At 48.5% G+C, this 15,528-nt stretch overlaps 1 protein-coding gene across 6 annotated transcripts in view; it reads right to left on the minus strand.

Moving 5' to 3' along the window:
• The window catches only part of SBNO1 (strawberry notch homolog 1), a 1,344,504-nt gene that overhangs the window by 1,049,122 nt on the left and 279,854 nt on the right, over nt 1-15,528 (minus strand). The window lies entirely within an intron of this gene.

Below are 15,528 nucleotides of genomic sequence, written 5' to 3' on the forward strand. Positions count from 1 at the left end.
GCTTTGTACAGAAAGCCAGAAAGGTTAGACTATATGGAACGACTATATGGAACTACTATATGGACTACCTTGACTTTTGTCTGCAGGACTATCTTGTCTGGGGGTAACCATGTATAAGGTGGAATCACTGACAAGGCTAGAAGTTCTAATTCACCTGCCTGATGTTATGACGATGAGAAATGCCATTTTGATGATGAGGCGGCAAAGAGAGCAACCATGCATGGGTTCGAAGGGACTACACAAGGTGCACAAGTACCAAATTAGGGTCCCACTAAGAAATCAGCGAACAGTGTTGGCAGCACATGTGAAAGAGCCCCTTCAGAAAAAGTATCACAACGGGTGAATTGCAAAGAGATGGCTTATCAGGTAAATTAAGGAAAGCCAAAAGGACTGAGAGGTAAGCTTTAACTACTGCTACAGCAATGCCTTGCAGGTTTAAGGACAAACAAACCGTATAATATCTGATAACGGTGCATTCAGGGCTTGGATGTGTTGGCAGGAACACCAAGCAACAAACTTCTTCCAGTGTCCTGCCCAGATGGATTGAGGATGGATGCCGGATTACCAAGATGACACCAATCATTTTGGCAAGACCCAAACAGAAGATGCTCAAAAGGGCAGCTGAGTAGGCGGACAAATGCATATAGCCAGAATTTCTGAGTTCCACATTCTCCCCATCCAGTCTGAAGCCACCGGGAAGGCTTGAGCCTGGTCTCTTTATGATCTTCAGCCATCTGGGCAGGAGACTAATGGGTAGAAAGGCAGGTGTCGCCAACACCCAATGCTGATGGAAGGAGTCAGAGGGAGGACTGCCTTGGGGTATAGATCAAGCCAGGTTTCTTCCAATTGCTACCTCTGAGTATAACTGCCATTTGTGATCCACTTGGCAACATCTGCTGAGCTCGCCGTCCCTGGCGTTTAAGCATTCTGCCAGGTGCTGGGATGTCAGGGAGAAGCCCTGAGCATTTAGCTACTTCCAGAAACAAGGAACCCCGGCGCAAAAAAATATAACACGACCCCACTCCGCCTTGTTTGTTGCAATACCATATGGCTGTAGTGTTGTGAACAAGACTCTGCACCTGCTGTCCAAGGATTGTCAGGAGGAATGCCTTCAATGCCAAAAGCAACACCCACAACAACAACTTGATCTGGAGGTGAATCTCACCACAGTCTTCTGATCTCCACCTCTTCTAGATGCCTTCCCCAACACAACAACGAATCATCAGTCACAGCCATTGGCTCTGAGTGGGGTAAAGAGAAAGGTCTGCTGCCTACAGTCTGATAGGTTGCCTTGATGCTAAGCATACTGAGACTTCAATTCCCATTGCAGAGCCCGCATGTGACACCTGGTGTGGTTCAAAAGCAGGCTACAGCAGGACAAGAGGCCCAGTAGCCTCAGCAACACTCACAGAGACCGAAGTCCAGGGTTAAATTTGTTGAGACAGATCTATCTTAAAAAAGCACCACATCTAGTATGGCCCCGATGAAGGGTAGGCTCCGTGCAGGAGTCAGGTGTGACTTCAGCACATTGATGAAAAAACGCAACAATGTCAACAGATCTGCCGTCATTTGGAGGTGGCTTACAAATGTTTGAGGAGAGTTTGCCTTCAGCAGCAACTTGTCAAGATAGGAGAAAAGCTGCAACCACCACCATCACCTTTGTGAACACCAAAGGTGCTATGGTAAGACCAAAGGGAAGCAAAGAAAGTATTTGCAGGCTATGAAGAATCACAGGTAATGCCTGTGTGACTGCAGGACAAGAATGTGAAAGTAGTAAGGAGGTACACCCACGTTGCAGCCTGGCAGAGGTCCAGTAACACCCATGTTGCAGCCTCAGCAAGTCCAGAGCTACCACGCAGTCTCCTGAATCCAGGGGAGCAAGGCTTTGGGTCAGGGTGAGCATCTGGAAATTGTCCTTCCAGAGGAAGAAAGTCAGACGTTGAAGAGCTGGTATAAGATGATGGCCTCCATCCTTTTCAGCATCAGAAACTAACAGGAGTAGCAGCCAATCCCAAATTCTGAATCTGGTACGCTCTCTATTTCCCCCTTTGTCCAAGAGTCTAAACTACCCTGCAGAGTATAGACACGTGGCCCTTCGGGGTGTGTTACAGTGTGGGTGGTATGTCCAAGAGGGTAGGATAGAAAGAGTAGGGAGTACTGTGTTCCACAATCTGTAGCACTCATTGGTCTGATGTGATAATCCACCTTCTGGGAAGGTGAAAGATGACTTACCCTCCTACCAGGCGATTGTGTGCCACAAAGAATAACTTAAAGAGGATGTTTGGCAAATGCAGGGGGAGGGATGTTGGTAGGGTAGTGCGTTGCCCCTAGGGGCATGAACATTGTCGGATGACTCCCCTGCCTTGCACCCAAAAGGGTATCAACGCTGCCTCTGCTGAAATCCCCTTTCGAAGCCTTAATAACGGTGCAGTTGAGGGAACAGAGAGCAAGCAGTAGCCTTACTCTCTTTGTACCCATCGAGGGAAGAGCCAGCCTTCACTCTGAAAACTTTTGAGCCATCAAAGGATATATACATAAAGGAATGATGCAAATACAATGAAGAGCACATGGAGCAAATCCAAGCATGACCATTATGCACCATTCTCATCCACACTACCCAACCAAAACAGTTTGCCACATCTTGAGCATCAAGGATTAGACATTGTAGGTTTTGTCTAATTTCCTCCAGGACAGCTGGCAAGATGTCCACCACTCTGTAGAAGGACGCACGTATATTAATTGAAACTAGCACCACTGGAAAAGATTTGTTTAGCAAACCTGTTCATCCTCTTAGACTGCCTGTCAGGAGGGATGGTGGCGAAATAATTGGTATTCCGGCAGATGGAAAATGACCACCACCAAGCTTTCCCAGGAGGTATGTTGCAATAGAAAATCAGGATCCTTAGGAGCAGGCCTAAGTAGTATTGCCCCTTACCTGTTTACTGAAAGGCAAGATCTTGATTTTTCACAGCTGTCCATCAGTAGGACAGCAAATGCCTCATTAAAGGGCAGTATGGGTTCTTTATAAGTAGTGGCAGGGTTAGGGGCCGCTTATTAGCAAATCAGTTTTGACCTCCTACATCGGTAGAGGGGGTCTAAGATTTTCACCTCCCACCTGGTCACTGTGGCGAACGATTCAAAGTCTTCCCCAGCCATGGGGTTAGGTAGGATAAGCCAATGTTGTGGGATTTGCCCAACCCCCTGGCATCCTATCCTGTAGATCATCAAAAATGTTGCCCTTGTCACAAAAACACTCATCCTGCTCAAAGAAATAATGGATAAGTGGATCTGAATAGGCATAACGACATAGGGGTGGAATTTCCGAATCCGATAAGACTAATAGATCCAGAATCAATGCTGGTGTTGAGGCTTACGCCTGTGACACCCATCACGGTTGCCATGGAAGGTGTCAGACATTGCGCCAGAGCTTGCAGCACTGTGCTCAAAAGAACCAACCTCACGGTAAGGTCTAGTGAAGCAGTGAGTGAAGGATTCACCGACTGGCTTCTGAAAGGCTGCTACCAGGAATCTGTGGAACTTGAAGGTGTTCTGTGAGGATTTGGGTTTATTGAATGATATGGCTGTGCAGCCTTACCATGGAATACGCTCGTAAAAAAACTGTCTTGGGTCCAGTCAGCTCGTTTGCACAACCTTAAGCTCAAGAAAACAAGTTACTTACCTGTAACTTTGGTTCCCCAGTATTGGTAACTTTCATAGATTCCCATGCTTTGTATCATTCCCCGTCGTCGGAATGGGAACCTCGGTAGTATCACAACCATAGAAACAAAAGAGAAAAATAGGCCTATGCCTCATCTCATTTTGTATCCTATCACCCTCTTTTTGTAAAAGAGACCAAACTTTTGTCAGGACCAATCAGAGCAGCCTCACCCCATAGAACCTTCCTGAGAGAGCTCAGAGCCTAAGATTTTCGTAGCCGTTGTGCAAACCGCCACTATCTCTTGTCAAAAGACTGAGCTTTCCCAGGGGAGGAGGGTGGGCGCATGGGAATCTATGAAAGTTACCAATACTGGGGAACCAAAGTTACAGGTAAGTAGCTTGTTTTCTTGCCCCAGTATTGGAACTTTCATAGATTCCCATGCTTTGTATCAGAGTAGCTAGCAGTAAATCACAAAGACACATTTTGTAGAGACATGGCATCACATAACCATATTAGCAATACTTATAGCATAGCAAAACAAACAAAATGTGCTCACCAGGATGGAGGGATTGTAGGGAAAGCTCACCTCTCAATGAAAAAGATTTCACAGAACTGCTTGACCACCAGCCGCGTCGTCTCGTCCTGCAGACTCCAGGCAGTAGTGTTTCGTGAAGGTATGAGTACTGCTCCACGTTGCTGCCCTGCATATGTCCTTAATGGCGACTCCAGAGAAGAGCCACAGACGATGCCACAGACCTTGTGGAATGGGCACGGACTTTTCTGTCCAGTGGCTTGCCCGCCTCCTGATGGCAGAATTGAATCGCACTGGAGACCCAGCGGGAAATGCCACTCTTTGCCAAATGAAACCCCTTCCGTGGTGCGCTGTAGGACACAAACAACTGGGATGATTTCCGAAAGGGTCGTGTGGGATTTAAGTAGAATTTCAAGCATCTCTGAACGTCCAAAGAATGTAATGTGCGTTCCGCAGGCGTAGAAGGGCGCGGAAAGAAAGACTTTAAAATCAAAGGTTCATTCAAGTGGAACTCAGACGGCACCTTCGGAATAAACTTCGGATTGGTGCGAAGAATAAAAACATCCTTTTTTAATTGAAGGAATGGATGCACTATGGAGAGGGCTTGAAGCTCACTAACTCTTCTCGCTGATGTCAGAGCTAAGAGGAGGGCAAGTTTCCAAGACAGGAACTTCAAGTCCGCCTTGTGCACAGGCTCAAACGGAGCTTTCATGAGTTGAGCCAGGACAAGATTGAGCTGCCAAACTGGTGGAGGAGGTCGAACTGGAGAATACATCCGGAACAAGCCTTTTAAGAATTGTTTAACAATCCTAGAGGACCATAAGGAAGGGCCTGAAGAACTACGCCGAAACCTTGAAATGGCTGCAAGAAGTACCTTCACAGAAGAATGCGCCAGCCCAGACTTAGCCAATGATAGTATATATGGCAATAGTTGATGAGGCAGAGACTTGTAAGGATGGAGACCTTGTCTTTGACACCATAGGCAGAACCTCTTCCATTTTGCCTTGTAAGTTTTATTAGTGCTCGCTGCTCGAGCCTGTGACAAAACTTCTCTACATTCCTGGGAGAGATTCAGATGACGGAACTCTCTGTATTCAGGAGCCACGCTGTCAGTGTAGCGATTTCGGATCCGGATGGTAAACCTGTCCCTGATTCCTTGACAACAGGGACGGAATTGGTTGTAAGCGAATTGGAGGAGCCTGGGAGAGCCGCAGGAGTTCTGTGAACCAAAATTGCCGAGGCCACGCTGGTGCAATGAGGATCCTATTGCATGGTTCCGCCTTCATTTTCCTGAGTACTCGAGGAATGAGGGGAATTGGAGGAAAAGCGTAAAAGAATGCGCTGTACCAGGCCATCGAAAGGGCGTTCCCCAGGGATCCCTAATGGTGAACTTTGCTTGCGTAAAACCGGCATTTGACGTTCACCAGAGAGGCAAAAAGGTCGATGGTTGGTGTCCCCCAAACCGAGAAGACACTCTCCAGAATGGACTGATTCAATTCCCATTCGTGAGTCACCTCTGTCTGGCGACTCGGGGCATCCGCCTTGACATTGAGCGAGCCTGCCAGGTGTTCTGCTCTCAAACTGATGCTGTGAAGAATCGCATAATCCCAGATCCTCTGAGCTTCTGTGGACAGAGTTTGCGACCTCGTTCCCCCTTGCTTGTTGACGTAGTGCATGGCCGTCGTATTGTCCGCCCGTACCTGCACTGTATGGTTGCGAACTCTGGGAAGGAAAGCCTGCAAGGCCAACCGAATGGCCGTCCGCTCCAAAAAATTGATATGGCACTGGCGCTGCTCTGGACTCCAGTGCCCGCTGACTTGAAGCTCTCGGAGCACTGCTCCCCAGCCTTCCAAAGAGGCATCCGTGGTCATGATCAGGGGGGATGGTGAAATTCTGAACGTCAGACCTTGTGCGATATGGTCTTGTACTAGCCACCATTCGCATGCCCTTCTCATTGCTGATGTCACCAACACCTTGTCGTTGAATGATCCCTCCGCTTGGCACCATTGTTTGTCTAGTTCTTCCCGCAGAGGACGCATTCGCAGCCTGCAATGCGGTATTAATGGTATGCAGGATGATATCGACCCGAGAAGGGACTTGTATTGACGGACTGAAAGGCATTTCTTGTGGAACAGTTGGCGAGCGGATACGATCAACTTTTGTTGACGCTCCTCCGAAGGACGAGCCGTGCATTGCTTTGTGTCCAAAATGGCCCCCAGGAATCTTGAGGATCTGGAGGGTTGCAGAACTGACTTGTGTTTGTTTAGCTGAAGGCCCAGGTGACTGAACAACTGGATGCAAGTTGAAACGGCTTGAGAAGTTTCCTTGAAAGATGGAGCCTTGACGAGCCAGTCGTCCAAGTAAGGGAAAACCTCCAGGGATTGTTTTCGTAGAAAAGCCGCTACTGGTGCTAACACTTTGGTGAATACCTGTGGTGCAGACCGAAGGCCAAACGGAAGCACCTTGAATTGGAAATGGCTCTTGCCCACTGTGAAGCGCAGATATGGTCTGTGAGCTGGGTGTATCGGTATGTGGAAATACGCATCTTCTAAATCCAGAGACGCCAAATAGTCGCCTGGGTTCAAAAGAGGAAGAATTTCTTGGAGAGTGACCATCCTGAAAGAGAGTTTGATGAGAAGTGTTGAGCTCTCGTAGGTCTAGTATGGGGCGCCAAGTCTCTGCCGTCTTCCGCACCAGGAAGAACCTGGAATAAAAACCTCTGCCCCTCTGAGAGAGAGGTACCGGTTCTATTGCCCCCTTGAAGAACAATTGATGGGCTTCGAGATGGAGCAGTCCCAGATGTTTTATGTGGATGGCGCCCGGAGCTCTTGTTGGAGGAAGATCTTGGAATTCCAGCGTATGGCCACTCTCTACAATATTCAGGACCCACTGGTCCGATGTTATACACTTCCAGCTGTTCAGACAAAATGATATCCTGCCCCCCACTGATGTGACTGGGAGGGTAGGAACAGTAGGTAGAGCCAGGAGGCCGCTATTGCCGCTTGGCGTTGTCACGTCCCTGACGGTTCTGACGGCCTCGCGGAGGCTGGCGAGAGTAAGACGCCGATTGTCCCTGCCGTTGATTTGAGTATTGGGTCTTATAAGACTGCGAAGATTGCGAGGAATATCTCTGTTGGGTGTTGCCTCTATACGAAGAGAAACCTCTGCCACGAGCGCCTTTAAATGGGACCTTACGGTAGTTGAGTGATCCCAAGGACTTCGCTGTGTCTGTATCCTTTTTTATATTTTGCAGGGCATCATCAACATGCTTACCGAAAAGCATCTCTCCTTCAAATGGGAGATCCAGGATCTTATTTTGGACCTCCTGACGAAACCAGGTGGCTCTCAACCAGCCCTGGCGACGTAGCACCGCTGACCCTGCTAAGGCCCGAAAAGCCGTGGCAGCTATAATCATAGCACAGTCGATAACTTCAGAGGAGGATTTCTCCCCCTCCATCAGCACTCTCTTGGCCTCATCCCTTGTGGAGTCAGGTAGTTGTTCCACAAACGGTTCCATGTCACACCACATCTGGCGATCGTATCTGCCTAAAATGGCGAGAGCATTTGCTGCTCTAACAAGTAAGCTGGCCATGGAAGAAAACCTCTTCCCCACGTTATCCAGGCGCCTACCGTCCTTGTCCGGAGGCGTAGTCAAAGGTGTTGACGGGTTTTTGGACTTGATTTGGGCGGCCTGTGAGATCACCAGATCAGGCTTTGGCTGTCCAAGAAGACAAGCTGGACTGCGCTCTGGGGCCTTATACTTCTTTTCCAGTCTGGGGAGAACCGGGATAACAGTGGCTGGATTCTGCATGATCTTCATACCTTCCTCCCACACATGTTCAATTATGGGAATGGACTTGACAGATCGTCTGTATTGTTCCTTGAAGTCAGAGGAAACATTCAGACTCTTCTCTCGTAATCGGCAGTCCAAACCTCTTTGACGCTCTCTCCATCAGATTATGGAATCCCCCTATATCAACTGGCGGGGAGATAGAAGTGTCACGACCAGTGGCGTCTGGATCTTGTAGCCCACTGTCACCCTGATCCAAGTCTGGGTCCTGCAATGGATCAGTCAAGGGATCCACCTGTACAGCCTCATCTTCCGAAGAGGTATCCTGCTGGACAGTAGTGGCTGGTTCGGGATCCGGTGTCCGGGAACGGACCATAGGTATTACCGGTGGTGGCGTGAGGGGCACCACTGGCAAAGGAGGCAGACCGATAACTGGCTGTGCTTGTGACAACACCCGAGGTGGAGGTTGCGCAGACTGCATTAAAGGTTCCGAAGGAAACCTGTTTCGATAGTCCTGCAGCATCATCTGTAGATCAGAGATGAGAGGCGGGCATGGCCACCATGTCCTGCCCTAAACCAGGCGGACGTGGCTCTTGTGGAACATAGTGATGCAACTGTTGCCACCGGTATGCTCGTAATATTCCTCCGTGTCTGTCTCCTGCAATTTTACATTCAAGTCTGAGGGACTGTGGGCATCCCCATAATGGCCATTCTCATCGTCCTCCGACTAATCATCCAGAAGCATTGTCGGTGGATGCGACGAAACTCGTTGCGGAGACGTCATTTCCGGTGTAATTTTCATCTTCTGCAGTGGAAAATGCATTTTTTGACCCGTCGGCGGTCTCGTCGACGGAGCCGTCGTCGACGGTGCAGCAGTCGTCGACGGTATTGTCGATGGAATCGTCGACGGTACAGCGGCCTTTGTCGACGAAATCTTGGTCGTCGACGGAATGATCGTCGACAGTTTCGTAGACGAACTCGTCATCATCACCATCAGCGTCGAAGTTGTCGTCGTCGACGTAGTTTTTGTTGTCGACGAGGCCGTCGACAGCACCTTACCGGAGCTCATCGTCGTCGACGTGGAAGAAGCTATCGTCGACGAACCGGGAAATTTGAATGACGACGAAGTCGTCGACGTGGAGATAGCTACGGACGACGAGCCCGTCGACGGAGCCAAGGAAACAGCGGGAATTTTCACAGAAGTAATCGTCGTCGACGTACCTGATGTTTTCGTCGTTGACGGACGCTGTTTTTTCTCCGGCCCGGTTCCTGGAGTGACAGAAGAGTATTCGTCACCGGTTTTTTCCTTTTTGGACGGAGAAGTGATAGTAACCTCCTTTTTGTCCTTTGAGGCTGTAACCAGTCCAGCAGAGGAAGAGGTGTGGCGCCGCGGCCAGGGCGACTGACTCCGGAATCTGGGGATCACGGTTCGATCCCCGGCACCGGCGGCAGATTAGCCCAGCACCATGTGACTCTGGGCAATAGCTTGCTTAATCTTCCCGACGGCCCCCAGCGCCTAGAGACCCTAACGGGTGATTGTGCGCTTTACAAATGTGGATATTATTATTATTATTATTATTAACAGCCTGTCCCTGCCTCTCCTTTTCACTTCCGTGAGGAGATTGAAGGGGACCAGCCCTCTCAGACCTGTCAGAGATCTTATGAGGGGCCTTAAGAGGGGGCTCAGCTGAAGAAGAACCAGGGGGAGACCTACCCCTCTTCCTGGATCTGTGAGAGGACGCTAAAGATGTTGAATCCTCTTCATCTGATGAGAGCACCTCCTTCCGAGTCTTCATCTTTTGAAGCCAGGTCAAAAGCCAACCCTCTCTGTCACGAAGTGTCTTGGTAGAGAAGGTTCTACAAATTTTGCAGTCTGTGGCCTTGTGGTCAGGGTAGAAGCAATAAATACAGTTTTCATGCTTATCTTCCACAAAAAGTAGTTTTTTCCCCACAAGAGGCACAGGACCTGAATAAGGCCTTCTTCTCCTTGTCAGACATGTCTTGATTTCAGTAGAAAAAAATGAAGAAATAACCAGTAAGATTGAGAAAACTGAGCAGAGCTCAGTGGAGACTCCCTAGCACAACGTGGGGTAGAAAAATCTGAGGCTCTGAGCTCTCTCAGGAAGGTTCTATGGGGTGAGGCTGTTCGGATTGGTCCTGACAAAAGTTTGGTCTCTTTTACAAAAAGAGGGTGATAGGATACAAAATGAGATGAGGCCTAGGCCTATTTTTCTCTTTTGTTTCTATGGTTGTGATACTACCGAGGCTCCCATTCTGACGACGGGGAATGATACAAAGCATGGGAATCTATGAAAGTTCCAATACTGGGGCAATCCTGGTTAGCTATGGCTTCGAGCAGCAAGGCTCGAACAAAGGAACTTAGTGTAAAGCAATTTCCAGTACCAAACAACGAAACAAGAAAGCCAAACACGAAAGAAACACGAAACCAATTTATAAAAAGAGATCACATTTTTATGAATTTTTAAAATCCTTTACTAGCAAAATTGTTACGTACCCCAACCTTGACCTAAGTAGGAAACAACATTTCACCTACATTTGTCCTACCTTGTTCTGCATAACAGTTGTAGCACAGACCTTTTACCCAGTTATATGCTGAATAAATGTCGATTTATACGACCTGGTGCCGCCAACGTTGGTTTGGTTCTTATGGAACAGTCAAATCTGAGTGGTTCAGTTGTGCTTTCTCAGAGACTCCTACTCTTATTTAACCAGAGACGTCTGGAGTGGGAGGACCTGCCATTTGGATACGATATCCTTTCGGCTGAAAAAGATTGTCCACTTAAATTTGTTATGGAGTGTCCAAAGGGGAAGATGTAATTTTGCAAGCTTTCTCCAACCTTGTTACAGAGTCACTAAAACATTCATAATAGCAGGAGTGGGCCTTAGCGCTAGCTCCCGCACTTTACCGCAATCATATAGGAAGGGATGCTGAGTCACCTCACCATGAAATACCATTAAAAACTACTCCTACTCCAGAGAGGCAGTACCCAATAAAACATGATGCAAAGAAACAGGTCAAGGAGATCTCAGATCAACTTGAATACCAAGGTGTGAGTGAAAACTGCACCTCTTCCATGAATAATCCTTTGTTTCCCGCATTGAAACCGGACAGTTCATACCATCTAGTTTTAGACTACAGACATTTGAAAACACACACGAACATTTGCAGTACAAAAAGCACACAGTGCAGCATTAATGAATGCATTGTGCGAAGGAATTCTAAAACACTAGATATGTCAAATGGATTCTTCTGCCAAAGTATGGCGCCTGGAAGCAGATATTGGACATTACCTTAATCGCAGAGAAATCATCCTGAGATACCCTCAGTAAGATCGAGCCACAAAGAGTATCCTGGTGCCCCAAGTGCAGGCAAGACAGGTCTACATTCTTTCATATAGCTGGGAAGTGTCGGAAGGTGAGCGCTCTTTGGGCTGTGATAGCTCCCCGGATAGAAGGGGCATCAGTGCTGCAGATTCCACTTGCACTACAGGCCTGTTTTTTGGGCAAAGTACCACAACCCAGGGGCAAGAAAATATCCTACAAGTTTATGCAACTTACCTGCTAGTAGCAAAAATGTGGGTAGTCATTGGCTGGATGAGCACAATGGAGCCACAGTGCAGTATGTGGGTAAAAGATTATCTTGAATGGGCAGTAGCAGACCACCATATTAGCATGTTAAGGAATGACAACCAGGCTTGGGATAACATTGCAGCTTGTACTTTAGCAGTGTCAGACCTATGCTGATAATTCCGAAATCTCAATCAATCAGATATTTTTAGAGCGAGCTACTCACCCGTGAGGGTCTCAAGGCGCTGGGGATGGGGGGGGGAGCAGCTACTGATCAAACAGCCAGGTTTTGAGAAGTCTCCAGAAGGTCAGCAGATCCTCAGTCTGTTGCAGGTGGATGGGGAGGGTGTTCCAAGTCTTGGCGGCGAGGTGGGAGAAGAATCTGCCGCAGGTGGTTGTTCGGTGGATGCGTGGGACGGTGGTGAGGTCAGCAGAGCTGAGTTGGCGGTTGGGAGTGTAGAAGGTGAATAGTTTGCAGAGGTATGCTGGTCCGGCGTCATGGAGTGCTTTGTGAGCGTGGGTGAGGAGCTTGAAGGTGATCCTCTTGTTGACAGGAAGCCAGTGTAGGTCCTTCAGGTGAGCAGTGATGTGGCTGTGGCGGGGGATGTTGAGGATGAGGCATGCGGAGGCGTTTATGCGTTGGAGTCTCTTCTAGAGTTTGGTCGTGGTTCCCGCATAGGGGGCATTGCCGTAGTACAACCTGCTGCTGACGAGGGCCTGGGTGACCGTCTTTCTGGTTTCGGTGGGGATCCATCTGTAGATCTTGCGAAGAGTGTTGAAGCAAGAGGATGAGGAGACGGCGTTGGCTTGCTGGGTCACTAACAGATAGGAGTCCAGGATGCACCCCAGGTTGCGTGGTTGGTGGGTGTCGGTGCAGCTGCCAGGGAGGCTGGCCACTAGGAGTTGTCCCAGGCGAAAGGGGTGGAGCAGAGGATGAGGACCTCAGTCTGATCAGAGTTTAGCTTCAGGCGACTGCTCTTCATCCCTACGTAAAAGTTGGTTTTGGCGGTGGCGGGATCCTTGGTGAGGGAAGAGGATCAGCTGGGTGTCGTCGGCATAGGAGATTATGTTGAGGTTGTGCGATCGGAAGAGGTTAGCGAGTGGTGTCATGTAGACATTGAAGAGGGTCGGGCTGAAGGATGATCCTTGGGGTACGCCGCAGGTGATCTTAGTGGATACGGATCGGAATGGAGAGAGGCAGACTCTCTGGGTTCTGTCAGTGAGGAAGGAGGTGATCCAGCCCAGGGCTTTGTCGCGGATCCCTGTCTTGTAGAGGCGTGTGCGAAGGGTGTGGTGGCAGACGGTGTCGAAGGCAGCCGAGAGTGCCAGGAGGATGAGGGCCGCTGGAAGTGCATGTGTTCGGCGGTGCTGAGGGTGTCTTCGGTGTTGACCGAGATTCTATTTCTATTTATTTCTATTTAAGACATTTATAGAGCGCGACAGCTGCCCCAGCCAAGGGGCGTCCCGGTGCTAGAAGCAAAACAGCAGCAAAGATACGGACGTCGATCTACACAGTAGGAAAAGGAAACGTTTTAATGGCTTTCCTAAATTCAGTGAGATTGTCAAGGCCACGAATATGAGGAGCAGAGAATTCCAGAGAATTGCCGCTCTATAACGGAAAGAACGACCTCCAGCTCAAATTTTTCTGACTTGAGGGACCCGCAGCAAATGTTGGCCCCTGGAGCGAAGCAGGCGGGAGGGGGGAGGGGGGACATAGAAAGAGAGCAATTCTGTCAATGCGCTAGGGACTGGAGATTCAGAATTTTAAAAGCTATACAGAGGGCTTTAAACTTGATCCTTTGAGCCACAGGCAGCCAGTGGAGGCGGCGAAGACTGCCAAACACTGAGCAGACTCTACCCAAGCCCAAAAGAGCTCTCACTGCGGCTTTCTGAACTCTCTGTAACCTTAGTACTTCTGCCTTGTTTACCCATAAGTACAGAGAGTTCACATAGTCAAGCCTAGAGAGAATTAGTGCTTGAATAATGAGCTGTCTGGTCGATGCATCAAAAAAGCCTAGGACAGGTCTCAGCACACGAAGGAGACCGAAACAGGTACCCCCTACCTTCTTTGTTTGTGTCTGGAGACGAAGCGAAGAGTCCATCCAGACCCCCAAGTTCTTTACCACGTGTTTAGGAGGGGGAGGGGTATCTAAATTCCTGGGCCACCAGTGCTCATTCTGAGGGTGTTTGTGGACGATGGCGATTCCTCCTCCCGGTCTGTTGGTGAGGTTCCTGCGGGTGATCTTGTAGCCAACCGGGATGGCTACGGCGACGTCAGGTGCCGATGAGGAGTTCATCCAGGTTTCCGTCAGGAAGTCGACATCTGGGAAAGATGTGTCGAGTAGGTCCCAGAGTTCGACGGCGTGCCTGTGGATGGAGAGGGTGTTGAGCAGTATGCATCTGAGGTGGTTGTGGTCTGCTTTTGTGAGGTGTGTGGGACGTGTCGGTGTGTACTGGCAGGTGTAGCTGCAGCTTCGGCTGGTGAAGGGTCCATGGATAAGCTTCGAGGTGGCCTGGAGGCAGGTGGGGGAATCGGCCGGTGTTGAGTGCGCAGAGGATGCTGGCGTTGTAGCAGCGTCTGGCGCTGTGGTGTCCGTGGGGGCCAGGGGGACTGGCGCTGGGCACAGACGGGCTTGCTTTAGGCGCGTCTGCGGCGCGCAGCGGACGCCATTTGAAGGGGTAGGGGGAGGGACGTGTAGCTGTGAGGCATGAAATCTCAGTAGTGGAAATTACCATGGAGAATGAGATGAAACTAACTGACCTGGTGTGGTGGGAAAGTGATCAACTTATATTTACAATGTCCCACTTGCATTGATTCAGTTTGTTCCCGATTTGCTATGCAATTACGAAACGTCTAGAATCCATCTCATATGTAGTTATGACAAGAATAGGTCATGCAGGCATTCATACAGTGGACTTCGATGTTCTTTTGGGAAGTAGGTTAATGTTATTGCTTGGACCTACCTTTGCCAAAATGTATTGTATTCCTGATGCTATATATTTTGCAAAAATAAAAAAGTTAAAAAAAGAACCATAGTGCCTACCAGCATGGATGACATGACTTCTACACTCTGCTGTCTTTATGGTCTTAAGTAACATTTAACATACATTGATTTACACACTTGTATGACTGTCTGCAGAATAGGTCTGTGATGAAAAGCGCTCAGATTAGTACAGCTATAAAATAATTAAATACGAGAGAGTGGCTAAGAAGAGATGAGGGAAGTGGGGCGGGGGGGAATATCTGCAGAAGGAGTTGTGTGTGTTTGGGGCAGGCAGGTTGGAAAAAAAAAAGGGAAATCCTTGTTGCACTGTGCACCACCAATGCTATAGTTGCGTGATGGGCTACCAGCTATGTATGTAGTATTTGGAAAGATGCAGTGAGATGGGATGAAAGTGAAAATTCTGCAGAGCTATTGGAGCAGGGAGATTGGGATTGGTACACTCAAATTATTCATGTTACTATTGAGTTATTGGTCCATGTTGCCAGAATGATCATCCTAGGGTATGTTAACACCACCACATATGGATATATGGGTTGTGGGGGGTTTGGATTGTGCTTCAGACCTCCAGATGCTTTGTTTAGATTTCTATCCTAATCCTTTCTCATATTACATAACCACTGGTCAATGTGTGTCAATCATGTACCGAACAAAATGAAGCACTTGTTTCCACAAAACAGGTTTTTTCATGGACTTCCAAAACCTAATTTTTCGGCTAAACACTTAATATAAAATTCAGCTTTCACATTGGTACGAGGTACTGGGAACAAGCCACTCCCATTTTCAACATCTCGTCGCTGTCAAAATGCTCCTGAATAAAATTTTAAAAAATTGTGCTTTAATTAGCAACCAAGCAACACTACTACAAACAAGTAGGCGAAACAACTTCTCACTCACTTGTGTGTAGCAGTGTCCTCCCACCTAGTAAGCTAATCCCAAGCATAAATGTTGCAGGAAA

This window comes from Lissotriton helveticus, chromosome 11 (assembly GCF_964261635.1).
Source record: "Lissotriton helveticus chromosome 11, aLisHel1.1, whole genome shotgun sequence".
NCBI classification, from domain to species: domain Eukaryota; kingdom Metazoa; phylum Chordata; class Amphibia; order Caudata; family Salamandridae; genus Lissotriton; species Lissotriton helveticus.